The 22,779-nt window shown below is 34.1% G+C and overlaps 1 protein-coding gene across 10 annotated transcripts in view; it reads left to right on the top strand.

Moving 5' to 3' along the window:
- Positions 1-22,779, top strand: part of LOC127873643 (nephrin-like) — a 169,757-nt gene that overhangs the window by 25,415 nt on the left and 121,563 nt on the right. For 2 of the 10 annotated variants that reach the window (XM_052417586.1, XM_052417550.1), the window contains exon 1: positions 9,781-10,067. The exons of the other annotated variants lie outside the window; for them this stretch is intronic. The gene's annotated coding sequence lies outside the window, so the exon portion shown is untranslated. Of the gene's footprint in view, positions 1-9,780; positions 10,068-22,779 lie in introns of those variants that run through there. 10 annotated transcript variants of the gene reach the window in all.

Raw genomic sequence — 22,779 nt, 5'->3', positions numbered from 1 at the left:
ATCAGATTTGAGCGCTATACTCTTTCTTATGAAGTGCTTATTAATCAATAAACTTTGTAGCTCAAAATTAGATTAAGTTCTACTTACGATCACAATTGCAGACCAATGATTAAAACTTTTACGTGTAAAACATGAAAATTGTATTTAATAAATTTTCTATGATGTAATAGACAGTAGCCATACTATAGACCACAATGATCAAAATTTAAAATGCTATTCATGACTCAGTTTAATAGATTACCAAAACATGTTGTTTAACCCAATACAAAGTTGGAAATAATATTGACATGATGGTTACTTAAAAAGTATTTTAATATCATCTGTGCACTAGCTTATATAAGATTATTAGATTTTTCCAAAATGCCCAAAATGAATGAACATGATAATGATAATATAAATTAAGATATAAACAATATAAACATAACTTCTAGTGACTGTAACTCTCATGATAACATTCAAATACCCATCTTTGTACAAAATTACAATTAATTATTTTGTTCAAATTAAAAAAATACTGAAAAGGCTATGATGTGAAAACGAATGTTAATCCAGACGAACTGTTAACAGCATTGTTGGAATGTAAACCACATTTGATGTGATTGAAAGGTAACTGAATGTTACAACAATGCTTGATTGAGGTAATAACAGTAAATGTCAAATATATTTCCACATTTAAAACTTGGCCTGTCAACAACCATCATATAATCAATGGAAAGAAGTCATGTGTGGTACATAAATCATTCAGCTGATTACTATATGACTAAGCCAAATCGCTTTTTATTTTTTGTGTAGATTTATTTGTGCAGTAACAGAAGAATGTAATCATAAATCAATAAATTTCGTCAAGTCATTTTGTTCAGAGTTGTGTCAACACCTGTTTATATTTGAATCAAACTATTGACAATTTTTAAGAAAGTAAAAATATCAAATATGTGTAAGAATTTATTTTACCTATGTGGTAAATGGATGTAAAAAATATTAATTGAATGCCCTTTGCAAATACTTAATAACTCAATTACATACATGATTTGTTGCCTTATAATTACAGTGCAGCTGGTAACCATTATACAATTCCTGCCCTGGCACAGCAGACAAACGGGCAGAATTGCAGCGATAAGCTTTAAAAATGCGTTGTCATTGCAGTCATTTATTATTATGTTCTCAGAAAAATGCTGGTGTAACGCATTTATACATAAAACTTGCCCTTAATAAACGTCAATGCTAAGAAATGTTCACCTATTCCTGACAACTTAATAATCTCTTGCAAAATTACAAATGTGTCTACTTACATGTAAAATTGTGTCCTAGAGTAAACAAAACCTGTGAATTATACAAAAAGTAAGAACCATTTTGTATGAATAAACTTTCCAAAAGGAAATGAAATATTTTAAAACATTTCTTAAGCTAAAGAAGTAATCTATAGTTCATGGAAATCCTTATAACGCTTTCAGAAAGTGAAAAAAAAAGTACATTGTAGTGAGAACATGTTCACCGGCCATTGTGAATACAAAATTTTTGATAGATTTTTGTCTGAAAAATGTATTCTACAATATTTGATGTGAATATAGTATCAAATTGTGTTTATAAATGCTCAAACTTCTCATTACCAGTGTTCTTCAGAAAAATTTCAGAAGCCACTTACATTTTAAAAGTAGCCGGCGACTAAGTACTCAAACTGGTGTATTTGCACCATTTCACTTAATATTTTGGGGAAAGTAGTTGGCATCTGGATAGAATATAACCGGTGAAATCGCTGGCTGCCGGTGCTTCTGGAGAACTCTGCATTACCATTGAGTGCATTACTTAAGTGGTAATCTTTATTGATAATTGCTCTTTATTTTAATGTTTGAAACAGAAATTGCTTGTTGCATAATTATGTTTATACGTTTTTATGTCATAATTATATTCAAAAGATATTAAAAAATTTGGAGACATATCTTGAATGCATTATGTTATAGATTAACATTTAGCCTGGAAGTCGATCCCTCCGCCTACTTAATCACATGACCTTACGGTACGATAGCTAAGACAATCTAGCACCAAAGTGGCATCTATGCTTATTGATTATGAGACATTGGTTTAAAAACATGGCAGCCAGGGGGCGGGGCATTTTTCCTTATATGGCTATAGTAAAACCTTTTGAAAACTCTAGAGGCCACATTTATTTTGCGATCTTCATGAATTTTGGTCAGAAGATTGGTCTCAATGATATCTTGGATGAGTTCGAAAATGGTTACGTTTGCTTCAAAAACATGGCTGCCAAGGGGCGGGGCATTTTTCCTTATATGGCTATAGTAAAATCTTGTGAACACTCTAGAGGCCACATTTATTGTTTGATCTTCATAAAACTTGGTCAGAAGATTCATTCCAATAATATCTTGGCCGAGTTTGAAAATGATGCCGGTTGGTTGAAAAACATGGCCGCCAGGGGGCGGGGCATTTTTCGCTATAAGGCTATAGTAAAACCTTGTTAACACTCTAGAGGCCACATATATTTTCCGATCTTCATGAAACTTGGTCAGAAGATTGGTCTCAATGATATCTTGGATGAGTTCAAAAATGGTTATTTTTGCTTGAAAAACATGGCTGCCAAGGGGCGGGGCAGTTTTCCTTATATGGCTATAGTTAAATCTTGTGAACACTCTAGACGCCACATTTATTGTTTGATCTCTATAAAACTTGGTCAGCAGATTCATTCCAATAATATCTTGGACGAGTTAAAAATGATGCCGGTTGATTGAAAAACAGGGGGTTTTTTTGGCCCGATTTTATAGCCAAAATTCGGCTATGTTCCCAATCCCAAAAAGTATACTTTTTCCCAAAATGTGGCAAAAAATTCCCAATTTCCCCCCCCAAAAAAATAATTTTTTTTTTGTTTTTTTTGTTTTTTAGAAAAAAGTGTCTTATGCGTATTTTATCTCAATGTTAATTCAATTACATCTAACAAAGTATTTTATGATTTTGTTCTTTTAATTTTAATGATTATAAAGTGTTATATCAAATTTAGTATTTCCCCAATAAGTGGACTTTCCGTGTGGAAAAAAAAGGCTAATGAATTAATTTTCCCAATTTCATGAAAATGCCGATAAAATTCCGAATTCCAAAGCCATGGGCTATCTTTCCAAAAAGTAAAAAAAAAACCTGAAAAACATGGCCGCCAGGGGACGTTTTTTTTCCTTATATGGCTATAGTAAAACCTTGTTAACACTCTAGAGGCCACTTTTACTGTAAACGTATAGAAATTCGTTGGTATGAAATTTCGTGGTTTAATGAAAAACAACTAATTCGTTGACACGTAATTTTGTAGATTTCAAATTTTGGGGGAAGACTGACTCAGTGTTCATTCTAGAAATCGAAAAGTAGGGGGGAATTTCCCCCCTCACTTTGAAAAATAGGGGGGATTTTTCACAAATGGGGGGGAATTGATCAAGTACCATTTATATGTTTTCATTTTCGTTTTAATGTTTATTTGTTTTAACTTCTACATTACTTAAAACAGTCAAGTCAGTGAAATACCATTGTAACTGCTGTTAAATATAACTGCACTTTCCATCGTCTGCTTTTCTTCCTTAATCATTCACGAGTCGCATCCCTTTATTTTCTAAACAAAATTTCTTATTTTTTAATTAACCCATATTTTAAGTATCATTTTAAACGAAAATTCTTTAAAGTTTATTAACCCGTGAATCGAAGAGTTAATTCCCTTTGATTTCCGGTGTTTTTCTCAATAAATACGCGAAGCAGAATTTAACAGTTTAAAAAACCCGTAACGGATATCGAGTGCGCGAATTTTCTCGCACACATGCTGCAGATGTGCGCGATCTTTGAAAAAATAGCGCGAATCGCGCGGTCTAGAATGATCACTGCTGACTGTCATAATAATTGTACTTTTATTAAAACAACCAAAGTAATAACGAAGCATAATCTGCTAATCTGTGTTGACAGCAAGACTTGAGGTTAATGTGCACTGAAGCATGAAAGTGTTGCCGATAATTGTCGATAAGAGCGATAAAGCGGCGCACTTGTGGGTCCCAGCTCGCTAATTGCCATCGATGTTGTTTTGACAATATTTGCACTTCTCAGCGCAATCGTTCCCTAGTAGAAACACTTGAGTAATAAGGTCCCCAAAATACATATGTGAAAACGGTTATGTCTCTTTTAAATTTAATTTGCGCATATTGACATATATGATAAATCTGTAAACTGTTAATTTTACGACGTCACGTAAAAGAAATTTGTTTTTCTTTACAATTGGTCATGCTATTTATTATCTTTATTTACTATGATTAATAAAACGTACATTAACGATGATGAATAAAAAAAAGAAATACTGATAGATATAGTGTAATGTGAACTACTGAAGTGAAGTAACTATTACAAAAACAAATATCTCGGATAACTGACAACACAAGAAAATGTCCGAAATGACATTCGGAAATAACCAATTTATGATTAAAAATGTATAAATAATCGTTGGTACTTGAATTCGTGGTTCAGTGGACCAACGAAATCCACGAAAATTCGTACCACACAAAATTCAATTGTTTAACAGTATTTTCCTACCTTCATGAAACTTGGTCAGAAGATTTGTCCCAATGATATCTTGGATGAGTTTGAAAATCGTAACCTTTGCTTGAAAAACATGGCTGTCAAGGGGCGGGGCATTTTTCTTATATGGCTATATATCGCTATAGTAAAATCTTGTTAACACTCTAGAGGCCACATTTATTGTCCAATCTTCATGAAACTTAGTCAGAAGATTCATCCCGATAATATCTTGGACGAGTTCCAAAATGATGCTGGTTGGTTGAAAAACATGGCCACTAGGGGTCGGGGCATTTTTCCTTATATGGCTATAGTAAAACCTTGTTTAAACACTTTAGAGGCCACATTTATTTTCCGATCTTCATAAAACTTGGTCAGAAGATTTGTCTCGATAATATCTTGGATGAGTTAAAAAATGATGCGGGTTGGTTGAAAAACATGGCTGCCAGGGGGCGGGGCAGTTTTCCTTATATGGCTATAGTAAAACCTTGTTAACACTCTAGAGGCCACATTTATTTTCCAATCTTCATGAAACTTGGTCAGAAGATTTGTCCCAATAATATCTTGTTATCTGAGGTCAGCGATTTTGGGCCTTTCAGGCTTTCTTGTTTATTAATGATATTAAAAAAACATATCTGGACCTGTGCTTTAAGAGGCACTAATTATAAATTTAAATGGGATGTGTTCATTTGAAACTTGCAATATAAAAATCTATAGCATAATTTTTTAAACTGAGTTGCGTCTCTACAACAGCGAACACCTACAGTGCCTTTAGCGCTTTGATTATTAAATTGTATTGGGAAAACCTGTGCTCGCAGTTGGCACTTGCTATGGGTAAGACCTAAACCACTTTTACAAGTTTGCACACATTTGGATAGGATGCGATTAGATTGTCGTTGTTTAGCACACATTTAGCCATGCCACGTACTGAAACTCATCCGCCGGTAATTGCTGTTCTTACAATACTTGAACAGACACAACTCTGCTCGTAAATTGTCAGGATTAACGGATAGGGGTGAATTGTCTCTACCGTAGAACTCGGCGTTTGGTGGATTTCCTCGTTTCCGTACATAAGTAATTCATCGTCAGATGGCAGCTTGGATGGATCGAAGATCGAGAAATGGGATACAGTCCCGTTGTCTGTGAATCACTCGGACAAATTTTTAAGAAGTGCGTCTAAGTATTTTTCCAGGCTTGTTCTGGTGAGTGTCACAAGGTTAGGTGAACACCTGATTTGATTATGTTGACCCTCTAGGCCATGCTGGAACCCATCAGAGTAGTGCTCTGGGAGGTTGGTAATGAATGTTTGCAAGAAGGGCTCGGGTACCGTCTTCATTGAGTGCAATGCACTGACTGCGGCTTTGAGTTGGAAAGCAAGCTCAGACACTGTTAAATCCCATCTCTGAAAGATTTTACTAAGGATGTTCAGCGTCGTAAGTAAGTCTTACATGAAGTGGGAAGTATACTGAAATCTGTTATGAAGTTCAGAAGACCTGTCGCCACTGGATCACCACATTTGGCTGAATCCATTTTCATGCACGTCACCAGCGCGTCATAGTTTTGTAGCAAGGCATCTGCAGCTTCCTCAAACGACAGCCACCGAGTCTGGAACGTCTGTTTGAATTTTCTTTCTGCCATTTCATACATACACTTGTTGGATCTTTTTCAGTCTAGACTGGTGCTTTGGTGAGTAATGATAATATTTGTAGATTTTGTTGATCGTGGCTTGACATTTCTTTAAGTATTTGTCACTGTCGGCTGATTGTCCACTGGCCAGGGCTAGTCTGTGTGTGATACAGTGGAATACTGAGATTAAGACCGTTTCGTTGTTTTATCAGCGTTGTGACGCCACCCCGTACACCGTCATAACGCTTGTGTTGTCGGTTGTCATACAGGCTTAGTTTTCCATGTTTAGGCCTCTCATTTCGATAATTCGTGTGGTGGTCTGGTACAAGTTACTAGCTGTGCACTGGCCAATGTTCAATTCAGTGACCTCTAGGAACTTTGTTTGTTTGTCCCTGATGAGCGTATCCGACGTAGAGAATAAGGGTCTATTCTGTTGATACGTCGGTTGATTCGTTGCACATGATGGAAAAGATGCCGCTCTGCTTGACGTCTCCTAGCAACTGAATTTTTGTGACCTGCATCTCCTGGACAATTTGATGATGTTTGTACAGTAGTGATTTGTCCGCTCTCATTGAGCAGTCGATCTTGGAGATGTGATGATGGGTCAGTAGGTTGTTAATGTCACTGATAGCACTTGACGGATCGTTTCGTTGAGCTAGGTAGTATAAATTCTTCATAATGCCCTTAACGCTGTTACGTTATTTTTCAGTGGCTTTGATTGCAGACTGCTCAATGCTAATGGTCACTGTCAGGGTGGAGATGGCGAAGTTGTTGTCAGGGGTCAGCACATGTTTTCGGATGGTGACTTGCTTCATCTTGTTGCATCCAAGGCCAGATATTTTGCCGATCGGTAGCCTCGCAAATCTTGCAGAACATCTGCTGGCTGCTTGCATCGTATCATATGAATGGCAACTTATTTTTCCATTCTGACTTGAACCTCCAGTCTGATGGCTTGGTCGGCGTAGATGGTGGTTCTGTAGTTGGTCGTGTTGGTGTATGTAAGACGTGAATTTCATTTACGTTCTTTGTCGGTGTCTGATCATCACCAATTATTTTTTGCTTTTTAGTGGGAGTCAAAAAGCTAAACAATGATTTCTGGCAATCGTCTTCAGATTGAATTTTACGTTTTATTTACTTCGTAGCAATCATGTTTACATTATCAGTGATAGATTTTGAATGACATATTTTGAAAGAAATGGCATTTATTTATATCATATTTGGCAAAATTAGCACTTAATTAATATGAATTATCGTACAATCTTCTTTCATCAAACCACTTTCATATAAAGAGTAGAGAACAAATAACAAATACCAATCAGAGCAAACGATTTTAATTAACAATTAAATACAAACAAGTACAGCTGCAAACAATTATCGCATTGAAATACTTGCGTCAATTTCACATGAATCAATTCTACAAAATAGAGAAAAAAGACACATTTAACGCTGATTGAAACGTGCAACAAACATGGTTTATAGTGGCCATGTCAATCAAGCCATAACTCCGCCCATCTTATTAAATAACAATTCCATACTGGTCGATTTGATAACGTTGAATCATAACATCTATAGGTCTTTACACTGCACACTTCAGTGCTTCAGTTACACTTTAATCCCCGAGTAACCCAAATGTTAAAAAAAGTCTGGTCGCAGTGTAAAGCGTGACCAATTAAGACATTAGCCATGTGGATTATCGAACTAGGCGGTGGTCATTATCCCCTGGGGCCTTTCCGTTTTCTGTGTATTCATATCAATGTTTCTGGCTGCTCCATCGTGGCTTATCAGAAATTGTATACCAGCTTTACAGTAGTTTTCTTCACAGTCATTTAGTATGATTGCACATGTCTGTAGTACAAGTTTAAAGCAATATAACTTTTTAGTGCATACACAAGTGATTTTGTAGGCTTGATTTTAATCCTTTTGGAAGTGTGGATGGAAATGCAAAAAACCCATTTGACAATAAATTCTAACAACACAGATTAAGCATTGTGATGTATTTTGGGTGAATTTTTATGTCTTCTTTATTATTTCTCTGTAGAAATTACTAGTCCTCTTGAGTATTAACTAGAAATTATGATGATGTTGTAACTGCACCAGAAAAATAATTGAGAGCGTAAGTGAACAATGTTATCTTTTGCTGATTCCGTTCTTAAAACAACATAATGCAAGCTTTAATTGATTAATAATTACTAAAAAATGTATGAAAAGTACATTCAAAAGGTAACAAGACAGTGCATTAAACATTTACCATGTTTTACTTAAAATTACAATTATTTATCAAAAATCAATCATTTCTTAAATAATTTTCCATGTCTAACATGACAAGTCTTGATAAATGACATTTTGAATACATAAAGCTTTTGATTGGCCATTATCTGACTGGATTAGTGAGGATTAGAACATGGTTGTCACTGATTGAACAAAACTTGGCCCCAGATTGACTAACAAATGACTGTGTTTGCCTGTATTTGTGGTCAAAGATGCAAGTTTGGCAATACAAGATGGCTTATCAGTTATTGGTGTGTGGTACTGCCTCCTTATGTAATTGATGGTTTAATACTTTTCAGGTATAATGATTGTAGGAATTTAAACATTTGCAAATACCTCCAGATACAGCATAACACAGATTGTAACCACTGAAATGCCAGACTGTTGTGTTTGCTAACAGAATGCATGCTTGACCTGTTTGACTTGTAAGTTAGCTATTGATTTGTGATTGGAGAAAAAATAAATTAAAATCTGTCTGGCATATTGATTGATTACCTTGGTATAGTTTTAAGGTGCAGTATAAATACTTTCTCAATTAATGTTCTAATGAAGTTAATCTTCCCTCATCAATACGGAATGATTGAATGGACCTGTAGCTATAAAGTCATGTTTGTAGCGAATCCATCATGTCCTTTGGGAACAAAACAAAATGAAAAAAAAATCTGGAAAATATTTTGAAGGATAAAAATACAAAAGTTGATTACCATTGTTGATAAACATTGATAGTCAAGTCCACAGGAGCCAGTCAAAAAAAATATATATATATATGTGTAAAAAAAGAAATTCTTACATATATTTTTTTTTTTGACTGGCCCCTGTGGTCAAGTCAATTCAGTGCAAATTTATTGATTTAATCCAATCACTGGTTTGACGTCAGTTTTCAGGTGTACAATTTTTTAAACGAGATAAAATATTTATGTTAGTATTTAAAGAACTTTTTACGGAAATCTTTTGGTAGCTTGCATCCTGCACCTAGGAGACCAGCCTTTGAATGGCAAGTATTTTATTGATCTTTCAAATTCAGAATAAAAAACAAAATCATCTATGGTTTTCTTTCATACCACCATATCCCTACCTCTGCAGTGAAAAGCTGCATCATAATACAGCGTAAATATTGCCCATACAAACAAACCATCGGAGCGTGTCCGCTTCCTTTTTTACCTGCGCCCTCCATATCAGAGCACGGGAATACCATTCAAATATTTATGTGTATTTATGAGCAAAGACACAGAGCAGATTGGTGTTGGGGCAATCAGACTCCAACTGTCAATAGTTATCAATATTCAATGTAAATAACTTTAGCTTCTCTAGGCGAACCTAACTTTGCTACAATTTTGTTATCACTATTGGCCAGTGAAATATTAAATAGACGCTGTCTACGGATTATGGTGTTATCTGATGGATGTAGACAGTGATTTGACAGAGAAAATTGTTATTGTAAATTTTTTGAAATTAAATTTTTATTCAAATAGTAAGGATTTTATTAAGTGTGAAAGGGAGAGTTTAAGGGTATGAAATTGTGAAGTGTTTGATAACATTTGAAGTGATAGTACTAACATCCTGTCAGTGGGGTGATTTATTACAGACAGCCAACATTGAAGTGTGAGGAAAGGATTTTTTGCAACTGGGTAAATAAATTGAAAATAATGTTTTATTGAATAATTTATAAGAAACTATTTTTTTAATTTCTAATATCTATAAAAATGCAATGAAAAAAAATAGTAATAGTATTTATTTTAATTCAAACTTTATTTACATTTTAAAAATAGAAAATTCAATTTTTAAATAATAAACTTGAAATAATTAATCAATAAATTCAACATTGTACTGTGATTTTTTTACATAAACAATTCATTCCTTGGCAAATAAGATAGTTTTATCATGCATAAAATGCATATATATAAATATTAACATATGACAGTTACATGCTACCAACATAATCTTCCAATTTGTCTCAATTAGCAGAAAACATGTTTTTTAATAGTTTGATAAAGAATGAACTGTTATTTCCTCATGATTGACCTATTTTACAGGTTAAGCAATAAAATGTATTGACATAACCATTATGATAATGAATAACATGTGACTGTATGAAAAATATACGATGGTTTTGCATGCAGCCCATGATTTACTCTTTTGAACATATTTTTTTGCAGATGACAATGCAGAAAATATCTTGTACTCAATTACTTTTTATCACACACTTTTTTAAACAGAGAAACTTTATGTTTTAATTGATATTGATATTTATATCTTATTCAGACCAGATTAAAAGGTAAAGATTTACTTGAAGCCACCCATAAGTCATCATGGGAAATACTTCTATAAAAGTGTATGCTACAAAACATTTGAAAATATATCTGAAAAAATATATAATTACTCTGCGAAAGTACAAAAGCATGGTATGTAAACTGTGGCTAATGATGCTTAATTTAAGGTCCATGACAAATGTAAAATTTATAGCAACAGATTAACTTGTTTACTTAAGATTACTGAACATAAATTTAAATCAAAAGAATATTTCCTATAATGGGATTTAAATCTTGACAAGAAGCTTAAAATGCCCATTCAGTGCTTTATTTAAAGACACTTAGACAAAATCATTGACTGGATTATACAGAAATATTTTTTTATTTTTTTTAATATCTTGGGACATTCTAAAAAAAAAGACACCTCAAATATAAACTGTTAGGCCATAAAATCTAAAAGAAAAAGGGATGTATGATCTGTCAAAATATACAAATTATGTGAAATGATGTTACTGTTGCAAGAAACTTTAGTGTATGACAAAGTTACATTGCTACTCGCTTGTGAAAGATTGATAGATTTCTTAAGTTTTAAGTCACTTTCAGTAAGTGTTGAAATTAAAACTCAATTCAAGTAAATGACAGCTGAATCACTTTTGTTCTGTTACAAATTAAGATAAAATGGAAATTTTTGTTGAATTTACAAAGAAAGAATAAAGCATTTTTTTTGTAGTAATTTACTCAATAAAGTATTTTGTAAATGTTAAGTTATGTATAAATATATCTATTAAAAAATAATTGATGTTAACTTGTATACCAGAATTTAAAAAAAGACTGTTTAGCTCTAATTTCTATTATTTCTGTCAATAACAGCAACATTAACAATGGAGGGAAACAAATAATATACAATTCGACACAATAAAAGATTATTTTTTTAATAGATACCACCACAGTTTTTTATGCAGTTATCATCAAAATCTCATTGACAAGCATTTTCCCCATCATACTAAAATGGTAGCTCAAGTTACAATAGTCTTGCTAGACAAAAACTGCTATGTTGGAGTTATGCTATTTCTGCACTATTACTTAACTATAAAAATAGGGAATACAGACTAACATTGGTACAGCTATGGTAATTTTTCTGTATATGTATGTCAAGAAAAATGCAACAAAGCGATTTTCTAAAAAAAAGTAATGATAGTTTAACATTCAGCTCGCGAAATACACTGTGCATATTTTGTATATGTAAAGATTCAAATTCTATTTTCATAAGGAATTTTTGCTTATTCAAGGTTAAAATTAACAACTTGCTAAATAAAAACAGTTTCTCCAGAGATTGAGGATCTATTTCTGTACTTAGAAGCAATATCAAATTTAAATAAATACATTTCAACATGTTCACAGTTCAAAATGAGTTATTTAAGTTTGCTGGCATTTGTTTATTCTCATTTCTATAATTAAGACATTTAGTTTGCTGCATTAAGTCTTGAAAAAAAATCAAGCACAGACATGTGAATACTTTCCAGATATAAACCGGTACATGTGTTTCCCATTTGTGAACCTGTGGTTGCTAAATACAGAGCATTAAAGGAAAAAAATTGGGCATTTGGAAACTGTTTGGTAAAAATGTTGATGGGATATTTGTTTTGCCATTAATGTATTAGTGAGGTTATATTTATGTTGGTTCAGGAATAGTTGTGGAAAATTAATTTACATGACATTATTATAAAGGGAATATTTATAAGAAAATTATAAACTGACATGGTGTTAATGCACAGAGACATTATACAGAAGTATTGTCAATAGTCAGAGTTTGTGTTATTTTGCATTTAAAGTTATGTAGAATATTAATCCTAAATAGTATCATTTTGGGAATTTAAAAGTCATAAATAATGAAATCGTTTTCAATTCAATTGAACTTTTTTTTCTGACATTATTTCTGGTTAGTTATTGTAAATTCCATTTTTATCCCTCGCCATAGGCGGAGGGATATTGTTTTGGCCATGTCCATCCTTCCGTCCGTCCGTCTTTCCGTCCGTTCGGCACTTTTGTGTCCAGAGCCATATCTTGGAAGTGCTTTGGCGTATTTCATTGAAACTTGGTATGAGTATATATATATATAGATAAGAGGATGATTCACCCCAAATGGCATTGTACACCAGCTGTTAATAACTGAGTTATGGCCCTTGTATCTTGAAAAAATGCTGTTTTGTGTCCGGAGCCATATCTTGGAAGTGCTTTGGCGGATTTAATTGAAACTTGGTATAAGTATATATATGGTTGAGAGAATGATGCACGCCAAATATCATTGTACACCATTGGATAATAACGGAGTTATGGCCCTTTGTATCTTGAAAAAATGCTTTTTGTGTGTGTCCCAAGCAATATCTTGGAAGTGCTTTGATGGATTTCATTGAAACTTGGTGTGAGTATATATATGGATAAGAGGATGATTCATGTTGGCATTGTTCTTCCGTCCTGAAAACTTTTGTGTCCAGAAGTATATTGGCGGGGGATATCAATTCAACGAATTTGCTTGTAACTTTTACTTTTGGGACCAATATTTATATTACTCAAAATCCAGTCAATATTTATATATATATATATAGCTCTTGTGAATTTTAATTCAAATTTGTGTCCCCTACCGGTTTGACCGGAGGGGACTTATGGTTTGCGCTCTGTGCGTCTGTCTGTGAGTCTGTCACACTTTTCTGGATCCTGCAATAACTTTAAAAGTTCTTCATATTTTTTCATGAAAATTAAAACATGGATAGATGGCAATCATGGACATTATGTACGTTATTTCATTTTGCTCTTACGTAAAAAATTTTGGTTGCATAATGGCAACAATTATTTTTTTAAATCTGACAATGGTGGAGCCAGTAGGGGACATATATTGCTTGGCAATAGTCTTGTTAATTATTATTATCCCCCGCCATAGGCGGAGGGATATTGTTTTGGCGTTGTCCGTCCGGAGCCATATCTTGGAAGTGCTTTGGCGGATTTCATTGAAACTTGGTATGGGTATGTTATATATGGATACTAGGATGATGCACGCCAAATGGCATTGTACACCATATGATAATAACAGAGTTATGCCCTTTGTATCTTGAAAAAATGCTTTTTTTAGTGTCAAAAATAACACTTTTGTGTCCAGAAGCATATTGGAGGGGGATATTAATTCAACGAATTTGCTTGTTTCTTTTGGGACCAATGTTAATATTACTCAAATAGAACAAGACAACGTGGTTAGTTAACAGGGATGACCCTGGCATGGCCGGTTGACGGTGTACAGCCCATTTGAATTATCAAAAATTAAGTTTTGTCAAGGTCAAATTTTGATTTGGGTTAATTATTTATCAAGTAATTGCCCATTTGACGTTTTATTCACAAAATAGTCCACACAGGCTAATCATGGATTTCAGTTCCCGCTGAGACTGGATTTTAACCCATTAATGCCTAGCGTCTAGAAAAAAGGCCTTGGCAAACAGCGTAGACCCAGATGAGACGCCGCATGATGGGGCGTCTTATCTGGGTCTGCGCTGTTTGCTTAAAGGAATTTCTGTAAGAAATATTCTAAATATAGAAATAAATATATTAGACATCCCTAATTTTGGAAATAAATTGATCCAATTTATTAGGATGGGAGAGTCAACTAGGCATTAATGGGTTAATTCAAAAGAGACTGTCTTTAAATGAGGAATTCCATAAAAAGTGAAAATGTGTAATGCCAACTGCACAAGGTAATGTGCGACCATAGCCATTTGCATTAACCCTTTTTTCCCAGAGCACCACTCACACTTACAGGGAACCGTAATTAGCCAGGTGAATGTTACAAAATCAAGGTCTACCATTCACAGGTAAGAAAATGAGATGAAAGCGTGTGGCTAATGAATGATTTAGACCCATGCAGAACTAATGAACTGTCTTTACCATCCTGAGTTTGCAGAAAGGCCTGATGGGTAACAGATTTGGATACCAGGTTTCTTAATTACCAATTAAGATTAGGTATCACCTTACTTATCAGCTTGTTAGGTATGAGGTACAGCATTTTAATTAAGCTTAATGGGCCTGACCCAACATCAATAAATGAAGACATTGGTAAAGTTTGCAGTTAAGACATTGTAATATTTAAGAAAGATGTAGGCTTAGTTGTGGACTCAACCCATAGGTGGCCATACTTTTAAAGGGATCTTTTCACGCTTTGGTAAATTGACAAAATTGAAAAAAGTTGTTTCAGATTCGTAAGTTTTCGTTTTAGTTATGATAGTTGTGAGGAAACAGTAATACTGAACATTAACCATGCTCTAATATAGCCATTATATGCATCTTTTGACGATTTTAAAACCTAAAAATTATAAAGCGTTGCAACGCGAAACGATTGAATAATTTGGAGAGTTCTGTTTATGTTGTTAAATTTGGTGAAACTATGAAGATTGCTTATATAAGGTATAAAATACGTCAAGAATGTGTACTCGGCAGAATAGCTCAGTAGGCTAAAGCGTTTTTACTTCAGGACTCTGGCAGGACTCTAGGGGTCACTGGTTCGAAACCTGCTCCGGGCAATGTTCTTTTCCTTTTATTATTTTTTTTCTTGATTTTTTACTGGAGCTTTTATGATCCAATGTTTACATTTATCAATATAAAGCATTTAATGAATAAGTTAAAAAAATCGCAAAATCTGTGAAAAGGCCCCTTTAAGTAGTTGTAAGTTCAATTCTTGTTCAAAAAGTTAATTTGATTGTTTAAACAGGAAAATTGATTGATGGATGCTTAACAAATATTCATAATCATTGTTTAGAGGCAATAAACAACTATCATTTATGTATAATTATAAAACTGCTCCTTAAATAATGCCATGAATACATTCCTGGGTAACAGAACTTAGAACTGTACAGTTGTTTGTTGGGTCTTTAATTAATATAAATTTAAAATTATTAATTTAGTTTAATAACAAAATAACTCCCAATTTGTATTGCATACATGTAGCAGTAATGAAAGTTATGAAGTTTCTCTGCTAAGAACTTACCTTTGTACAAACTGTCTTGCTTGTTCTTACAGTCTTCTATATTGCATAATGCATATGAATCTATTTTATAAAGATGTAAAAAAACGCACACACACAACAATTCCACAGTATTTTGGTGGTTTTACCTAACATTTTCTACACTACATGCACAGGGTTTTAAACTTCTCTATGATTTATACTTGCCTTTGTTACCAACTTACCTCTATAAAAGGCAAATTATAAATTGTCATGTTAACTCTTTCATTGCGGGAACCGAATTTTGAAGGCCTGTGCAAACAGTTTGGATCCAGATGAGACGCCACAGAACGTGGCGTCTCATCAGGATCCAAACTGTTTGCTATTCTGATATGCTATTCTTTGAAAAAAATAGAAGAAAATGCTAATTTTAGAAATTTAGCAGACAACATTTTAGCAGACGACAAATTTCCCAGCATGCAAAGGGTTAACATAGTGATTCACATAAATACGTGAAAAATGATTTTAGTCCTAAAACCACTTTGAAAATCAAGATTACATTAACTTGTTTAAAATAAATGTAAAAAAACTATTGGTATGCAAATAAAAGTGTTTTAAACATTTTTTATAATGTAGATTAGAAAATTGTTAATTTCAGCATGTTAGCGTGCTGATAATTTAAATAAGTGAGACATGGTGTATACGAGAAAAAATAATACCTTATAGTAAAATCCAGTAGGTATAAATGACTGTACCCATAAAACATCTAAATAACATCTAAATAATATTTGTGTAGTTAAGCAAAACTTTTATTTGATTTAGTTGACCCTTTTACTTATGTAATATTGTATTCTCTTTCAATTTTTTGGGTGTTAATTATCAAATAATTTATAGCTTTTGTTTGTTTAAATTGTATACCTACATTTTTATATTTTTTGTCATACTCTTTTATTTTATGAGACAGGTCAAAGGAATAAATAAACAAGTGAAATGATACACTTATTGTCCAAAAACGAAGGAAAAAGGGTCATCTTTCTGATTTTGAAAATGGAGAAATCAATATTGGTTCAAAATGAATTTTGATTTTAAAATGTTCTTGTATTTTACTTTCTCTTTATATATGTGATACTATATGGTTTTACTTCAAAAGTTGGTCAGTGTTGCCATGTGCAACATCAGTTGGTCTGTGCTGCCATGTGTTACATCAGTTGGTTAGTGATGCCATGTGCAACATCAGTTGGTCAGTGCTGCCATGTGCAACATCAGTTGGTTTGTGCTGCCATGTGCAACATCAGTTGGTCAGTGATGCCATGTGCAACATCAGTTGGTTGGCATTGGCATGTGTAACATCAGTTGGTCAGTGTTACCATGTGTAACATCAGTTGGAATTGTTGCATGTGCAACATCAGTTTGTCTGTATTGCCATGTGCAACACCAGTTGGTCTGTGTTGCCATGGGAACATCAGTTGGTCAATGTTGCCATGTGCAACATCAGTTTGTCTGTGATGCAATGTGATACATCAGTTGGTCAGTGCTGCCATGTGCAACATCAGTTTGTCAGTGCTGCCATATGCAACATCAGTTGGTTGGCGTTGGCATGTGTAACATCAGTTGGTCAGTGTTGCCATGTGTAACATCAGTTGGTAGTGTTGCATGTGCAACATCATTTTGTCTGTATTGCCATGTGCAACACCAGTTGGTCTGTGTTGCCATGGGCAACATCAGTTGGTCAATGTTGCCATGTGCAACATCAGTTGGTCTGTGATGTCTGTTGATTAGTGCTGCCATGTGTAACATCAGTTGGTCTCTGCTGCCATGTGCAACATCAGTTGGTCTGTGCTGCCATGTGCAACATCAGTTGGTCAGTGATGCCATGTGTAACATCAGTCAGTCAGTGATGCCATGTGCAACATCAGTTGGTCAGTGATGCCATTTGCAACATTTGTTGGTCAGTGATGCTGTGTGCAACATCACTGTGTCAGTGATGCCATGTGCAACATCAGTTGGTCCGTGCTGCCATGTGCAACATCAGTAGGTCAATGATGCCATGCGATACATCAGTTAGTCCGTGCTGCCATGTGCAACATCAGTAGGTCAGTGCTGCCATGTGATACATCAGTTGGTCTGTGCTGCCATGTGCAACTATCAGTAGGTCAGTGCTGCCATGTGATACACCAGTTGGTCTGTGCTGCCATGTGCAAAATCAGTTGGTCTGTGCTGCCATGTGCAACATCAGAAGGTCAGTGATGCCATGTGATACATCAGTTGGTCTGTGCTGCCATGTGCAACATCAGTAGGTCAGTGCTGCCATGTGATACATCAGTTGGTCTGTGCTGCCATGTGCAACATCAGTTGGTCAGTGATGCCATGTGCAACATCAGTTGGTTGATGTTGACATGTGTAACATCAGTTGGTCTGTGCTGCCATGTGAAACATCAGTCGGTCAGTGATGCCATGTGGCCATTGTTTCGAATATTGTGCGACATAAACAATTAATTAATGGCCCTTATTATCACTCTTGTGCAGCTTCAAAGTCATCTGGTCAGTGCTTCAAATATTGACCAGCATCAAAAAGTCATGTGGTCAGTGCTTCAAATATTGACCAGCATCAAAAAGTCATGTTGTCAGTGCTTCAAATATTGTCCAGCATCAAAAAGTCATGTGGTCAGTTTTGCCGATATTGTGCAACCACCCATGGGTCATGTGGTAATTGTCCCCTATTGGTGAAACCGGAGGGGACTTATGGTTTGCGTTTTGTCTGTCTGTCACACTTTTCTGGATCCTGCGATAACTTTTAAAGTTCTTCATATTTTTTCATGAAACTTAAAATATGGATAAATGGCAATATGGAGAATATGCACGTCATTTCATATTGTTCCTACGTCAAGAATTCTGGATGCTTTGGCATCAAATAGACTAGAAATATTGCTGAAAATGGTGTAGTTTCACTGGTAGGGGACTTATATTGCTTGGCAATAGTCTTGTTTGATCTGTGTTTAGCATTAGAAGTACCTTTTTTACACTTGCTTTCTGTTTGTTGCCATGAGAGGCACTAGAGTTGCCATTGGTCAGCAATCTGTCACCGTGGCCTAAGGGTAGTGACCTTTGCAGCTGGATGCACCCTAATTACAAGGATGTAAGGCTCTGAACTAATCTAATTTCCACTTCAATAAAACACCACAACCATGATTTAATTCTCAAGTTCTTAAGTATCAAAATGCACCAAAGTCATTCAGATGGATTTACTGTTAACTGTTGTTATCATGAAATTGTTATCTCATTGAATAAAGCTTGTGGAAAGCTTGCAGAGAGGATAAACTTAGTTGTGGACATTTAACAATCTTGTTCATAAAAGGCGATAATAAAATGATAATGTGTTCATTTAAATCCACTTGGGGTGCAAGAGTTTTGATTGATCTTAGCGTGGATGCCTTCATAGTAGTTACATAGCTCTGTTCACACTATGTCCCCATAAAGCAATTTTATACCTCCATGATATTCAAGAATCTTTTAAATAATTTAAGATGAAATATCTTTATGTCTTGAAATTGTCTGTTTTCTTTAACATGTAGAGCCACATTTTGACAAGTTTATTACAATTTAATGTTGGTAACATAATCTGTTTTACAGTTTTATTATTTTATAAACTGTATTCAGATCTGTCTGGACTATTTATCTAGGAGTTAAGGCACATTGTGTTCCAAGATCTTTAATACCAGTGTATTTCTTAAATTCTTTATTATTTTGTGAGTATTGAATTTCAAAGATAAAAGAAAGAATGTCAGAAAGATGCATAATGTAGCCAGGGGCGCTGATTGAATCCCTCAGTGTGTGAGCAGTGTCAAACAAATCTGGTTATGGCACATTCACGGCCTATATGATAACTGCTCAGAGCTCTATGATAACTGCTCAGAGCTCGTGCTAATTCCAATTCCATTCAGCAAAACTCTTCCATAGAAAATTCAAACATCTCTCATCATATTGTCCATGCCAAATAACATCCAATAAATATTATGAGCATAATGGAAATATGATGAAATGGAATCGAGAAGTTATTTATGATCTATGCTGTCAGAAATTAAAAGGAATTCTGTGTTGTGAATAATGTATTTCTTTATTTCGAGAAGATTTAAGATATTTTTAGATTATTTTGGAGGAGCTTACCATAACTTATTTAAACAAATACTAGCTAAATATTTAAAAATAATATGTTCATAAACCTTGCATTATGTAAATAAATATGACCAATATTTCTTTTAGTGCTGCAACAATATACCGGTATATCGGTATATATCGCAATACGCAATCCGCATATTGTATTGCGATACGATTTTCGCCATACCGGTACATAAATTTTACAAACATGCATCTACATTTCGTTCAGAAATTGCCATCCAAAATAATGATATCAAGGTAAACAAAACAAAGCGGTATTTTGTAAAAATAAATTGTAATGGCATTCTAAAAAGTCTATTATACAGAGTAGCGTTGTCACATGGGAGCATTCTTCTATGCTTTTAAACGAATTATCGTTGAATTAATTACGCACAACTAAATGTTTCGTTCCATTCTGAAATGAGCATTATTAAATTTTTAATCCGAATTTCGGAAACACGCTTCCAAAATGTAATGCTAACGCGACAATAAAAAAGTGCTCTATTCTTTTTCTCAATAAAAAGCGCGCGAAAATTATACATACATGTAGAACGTCGCGTGCAAAGTGTGCGTGTATTTGTGTTGTATAAAACGGGAACATCACGTCACGCGATTTACGCATGTTCAGTGGGGAAAAAAAACGCCCGATTGGAAGTTATTTCATCACATCTTTAAATAGTAACAAATGCCAAAAGTATTTGATATTTAAGAAAATTGGTGAATGTTTGTGTTTTGTGTTATTCTTGAGCATTTTTATAGTAAACATTTACCAGAATTTGCTTTAAAACTGGAATATACGGGATTACAGGATTATCGGGTAATTGGCGAGTTATAATTCTGGTACAAGTAAGCAATATATTGCGATATATTGCAATACGGGTTTTTGAACTGACAATATATCGCAATATGCTTTTTGGCGTATTGTTGCAGCACTAATTTCTTTTGAGTGTTCTTACCATGGTTTATAGAATCGAACAACACTTGTGAATGTCAAACAACTAGGAAGTAATGTTAGCTACATAATTATGTTTACATTGAAATTTAAATAATAACATTTATATCACATTTAAATGAAAGGATCTGAAAGGGCTTGAATAAAATGTATACTGTCGTGATTAAATACCAAAATACAATTATTAAGAGCTGATGGTGTGATTTTATAACCTAGACTGCAGCTGATTTTTTGATACCCCAAATCTAATCTGCACCAATAACATAAATAGCTTTATTTTTTTTATCAATTTAAATTGATTAAATTGTGCACATTTTTGAAATAGGGATGCAAATTGATTCTTTTCAAACAGTGTGAATCAATAATTGGAAAGCTAGTTGTTATAATGGCAGAGTTGTAACGCTTTATAGGGGACCCAGTAATTTCATTAGTTGAAAGAGATCATTTTAAAGACCCCTGACTTGGCCATTATGCAACACCCACCCTTTAAATTTCAGTACAAAATTTAATTAATGTAATTATTTGTTTTCAAAGCTGTATTTAGAAGTGGCAGGAGACTCATTCTGGTGAAGGTGTTTTTACAGCAGTTGATTGCACAGGTTGAAACTGTGCTTCAATGGATGACAGCTTAAAATAATGGCCCGATATTTGACACAATCAAGTTTAAAACATGTGATTATTTTGTCATGGGAACTGTAATCAGAAAGTGTTGTTAAGAGGTGGCAATGTAATGAACTGCATGAATCATTTAAAACGTTGCTGTAATATGGAGTTGAAAACTATTTATTTTAGGTCGTTTGCTTCAAAAGCCTCCCAGGCTTTTGTAAATGCACTGAGACTCCTGGGAAGAGACAGTACAATGTCTTTGCAAATATCTCAAGAATTCTATGTGGGTGGGGGGAATACAAAAATTAAGCACCTTAAAAATGCCCATTGCATTATTGTGACCTTGTATAATTTACATGTAAACTTTATACATGAACTTGACTCATTTCTGATTTGTATGCCCCTGAAGGAGGGCAGATAGTGATCGGACTGTCGGTCCGTCCATCTGTCTGTCTGTCTGTCCATCACACTTTGCGTTTAGGTTTCAAAAAATGCTCATAACTTCTATGTCACTTTAGATAGCAACTTGATATTTGGCATGCATGTGTATCTCATGAAACTGCACATTTTGAGAGGTGAAAGGTCAAGGTCATCCTCCAAGGTCAAAGGTAAAAAGACAAATCCAAGGGAAGTAGTAAGCTTTAAAGGGAGATAATTATCTGTACCTGCCAAATGATATAAAACATTAAAATAAATCAAAGCGGCGCAGTAGAGAGCATTGTGTACAAGTCGGACCTCAAAGACCTCGTGAAGAGGCCGGTAGGACCTGTAAATAAACTCTGATTAAAAAAAAAAAAAAAAAAAAGAGAGCATTGTGTTATTGACAAACACATTATTCTACATCATTTTGGCTTAATGACTGATGTACTGATTAAACAAACATAAAAAAGCTGCCCTCTGGCTATTGTGGATATTGTGAATGATGATTAATGCTGATACAAATTGTCTAAAATAATAATGGAATGATGAAAACGATTAAATGGAGGGACAGTCGCTTCATATGCAGTTGTTGAAATATAACTTTCTAATGGTTGTTTGCAGGAAATTATATGCAATTAACATGAACCCAAAGGACACTTTTACATATCATCTACTACTATAGATAATAAATTATAAATTTATAACATTTCCGTTTTGTTTCTCATTCTTAATGATAGAAATTCAGTCTGATGTATTAAATATCTATAAAAATTAACCAATCGCCGCAAGTGCAATAGTCATCTATCAAATATTGTAATGATTGCGATATTTTTGCTAATCTTGGAGAATTTCATTTCATACTTCACCAATCATATACCTCTCTGATTGGTGCACCTGCTTTAAATGGTTGACACAAAAGTTTAATAATAAATCCAAGAAACTTAAGTAATAAATGTTAAGAGCTTTGGTTTGTTCAG

Source organism: Dreissena polymorpha, chromosome 1 (assembly GCF_020536995.1).
Source record: "Dreissena polymorpha isolate Duluth1 chromosome 1, UMN_Dpol_1.0, whole genome shotgun sequence".
In the NCBI taxonomy this organism is placed as follows: domain Eukaryota; kingdom Metazoa; phylum Mollusca; class Bivalvia; order Myida; family Dreissenidae; genus Dreissena; species Dreissena polymorpha.
This window is presented reverse-complemented; position numbering and strand designations above follow the sequence as displayed.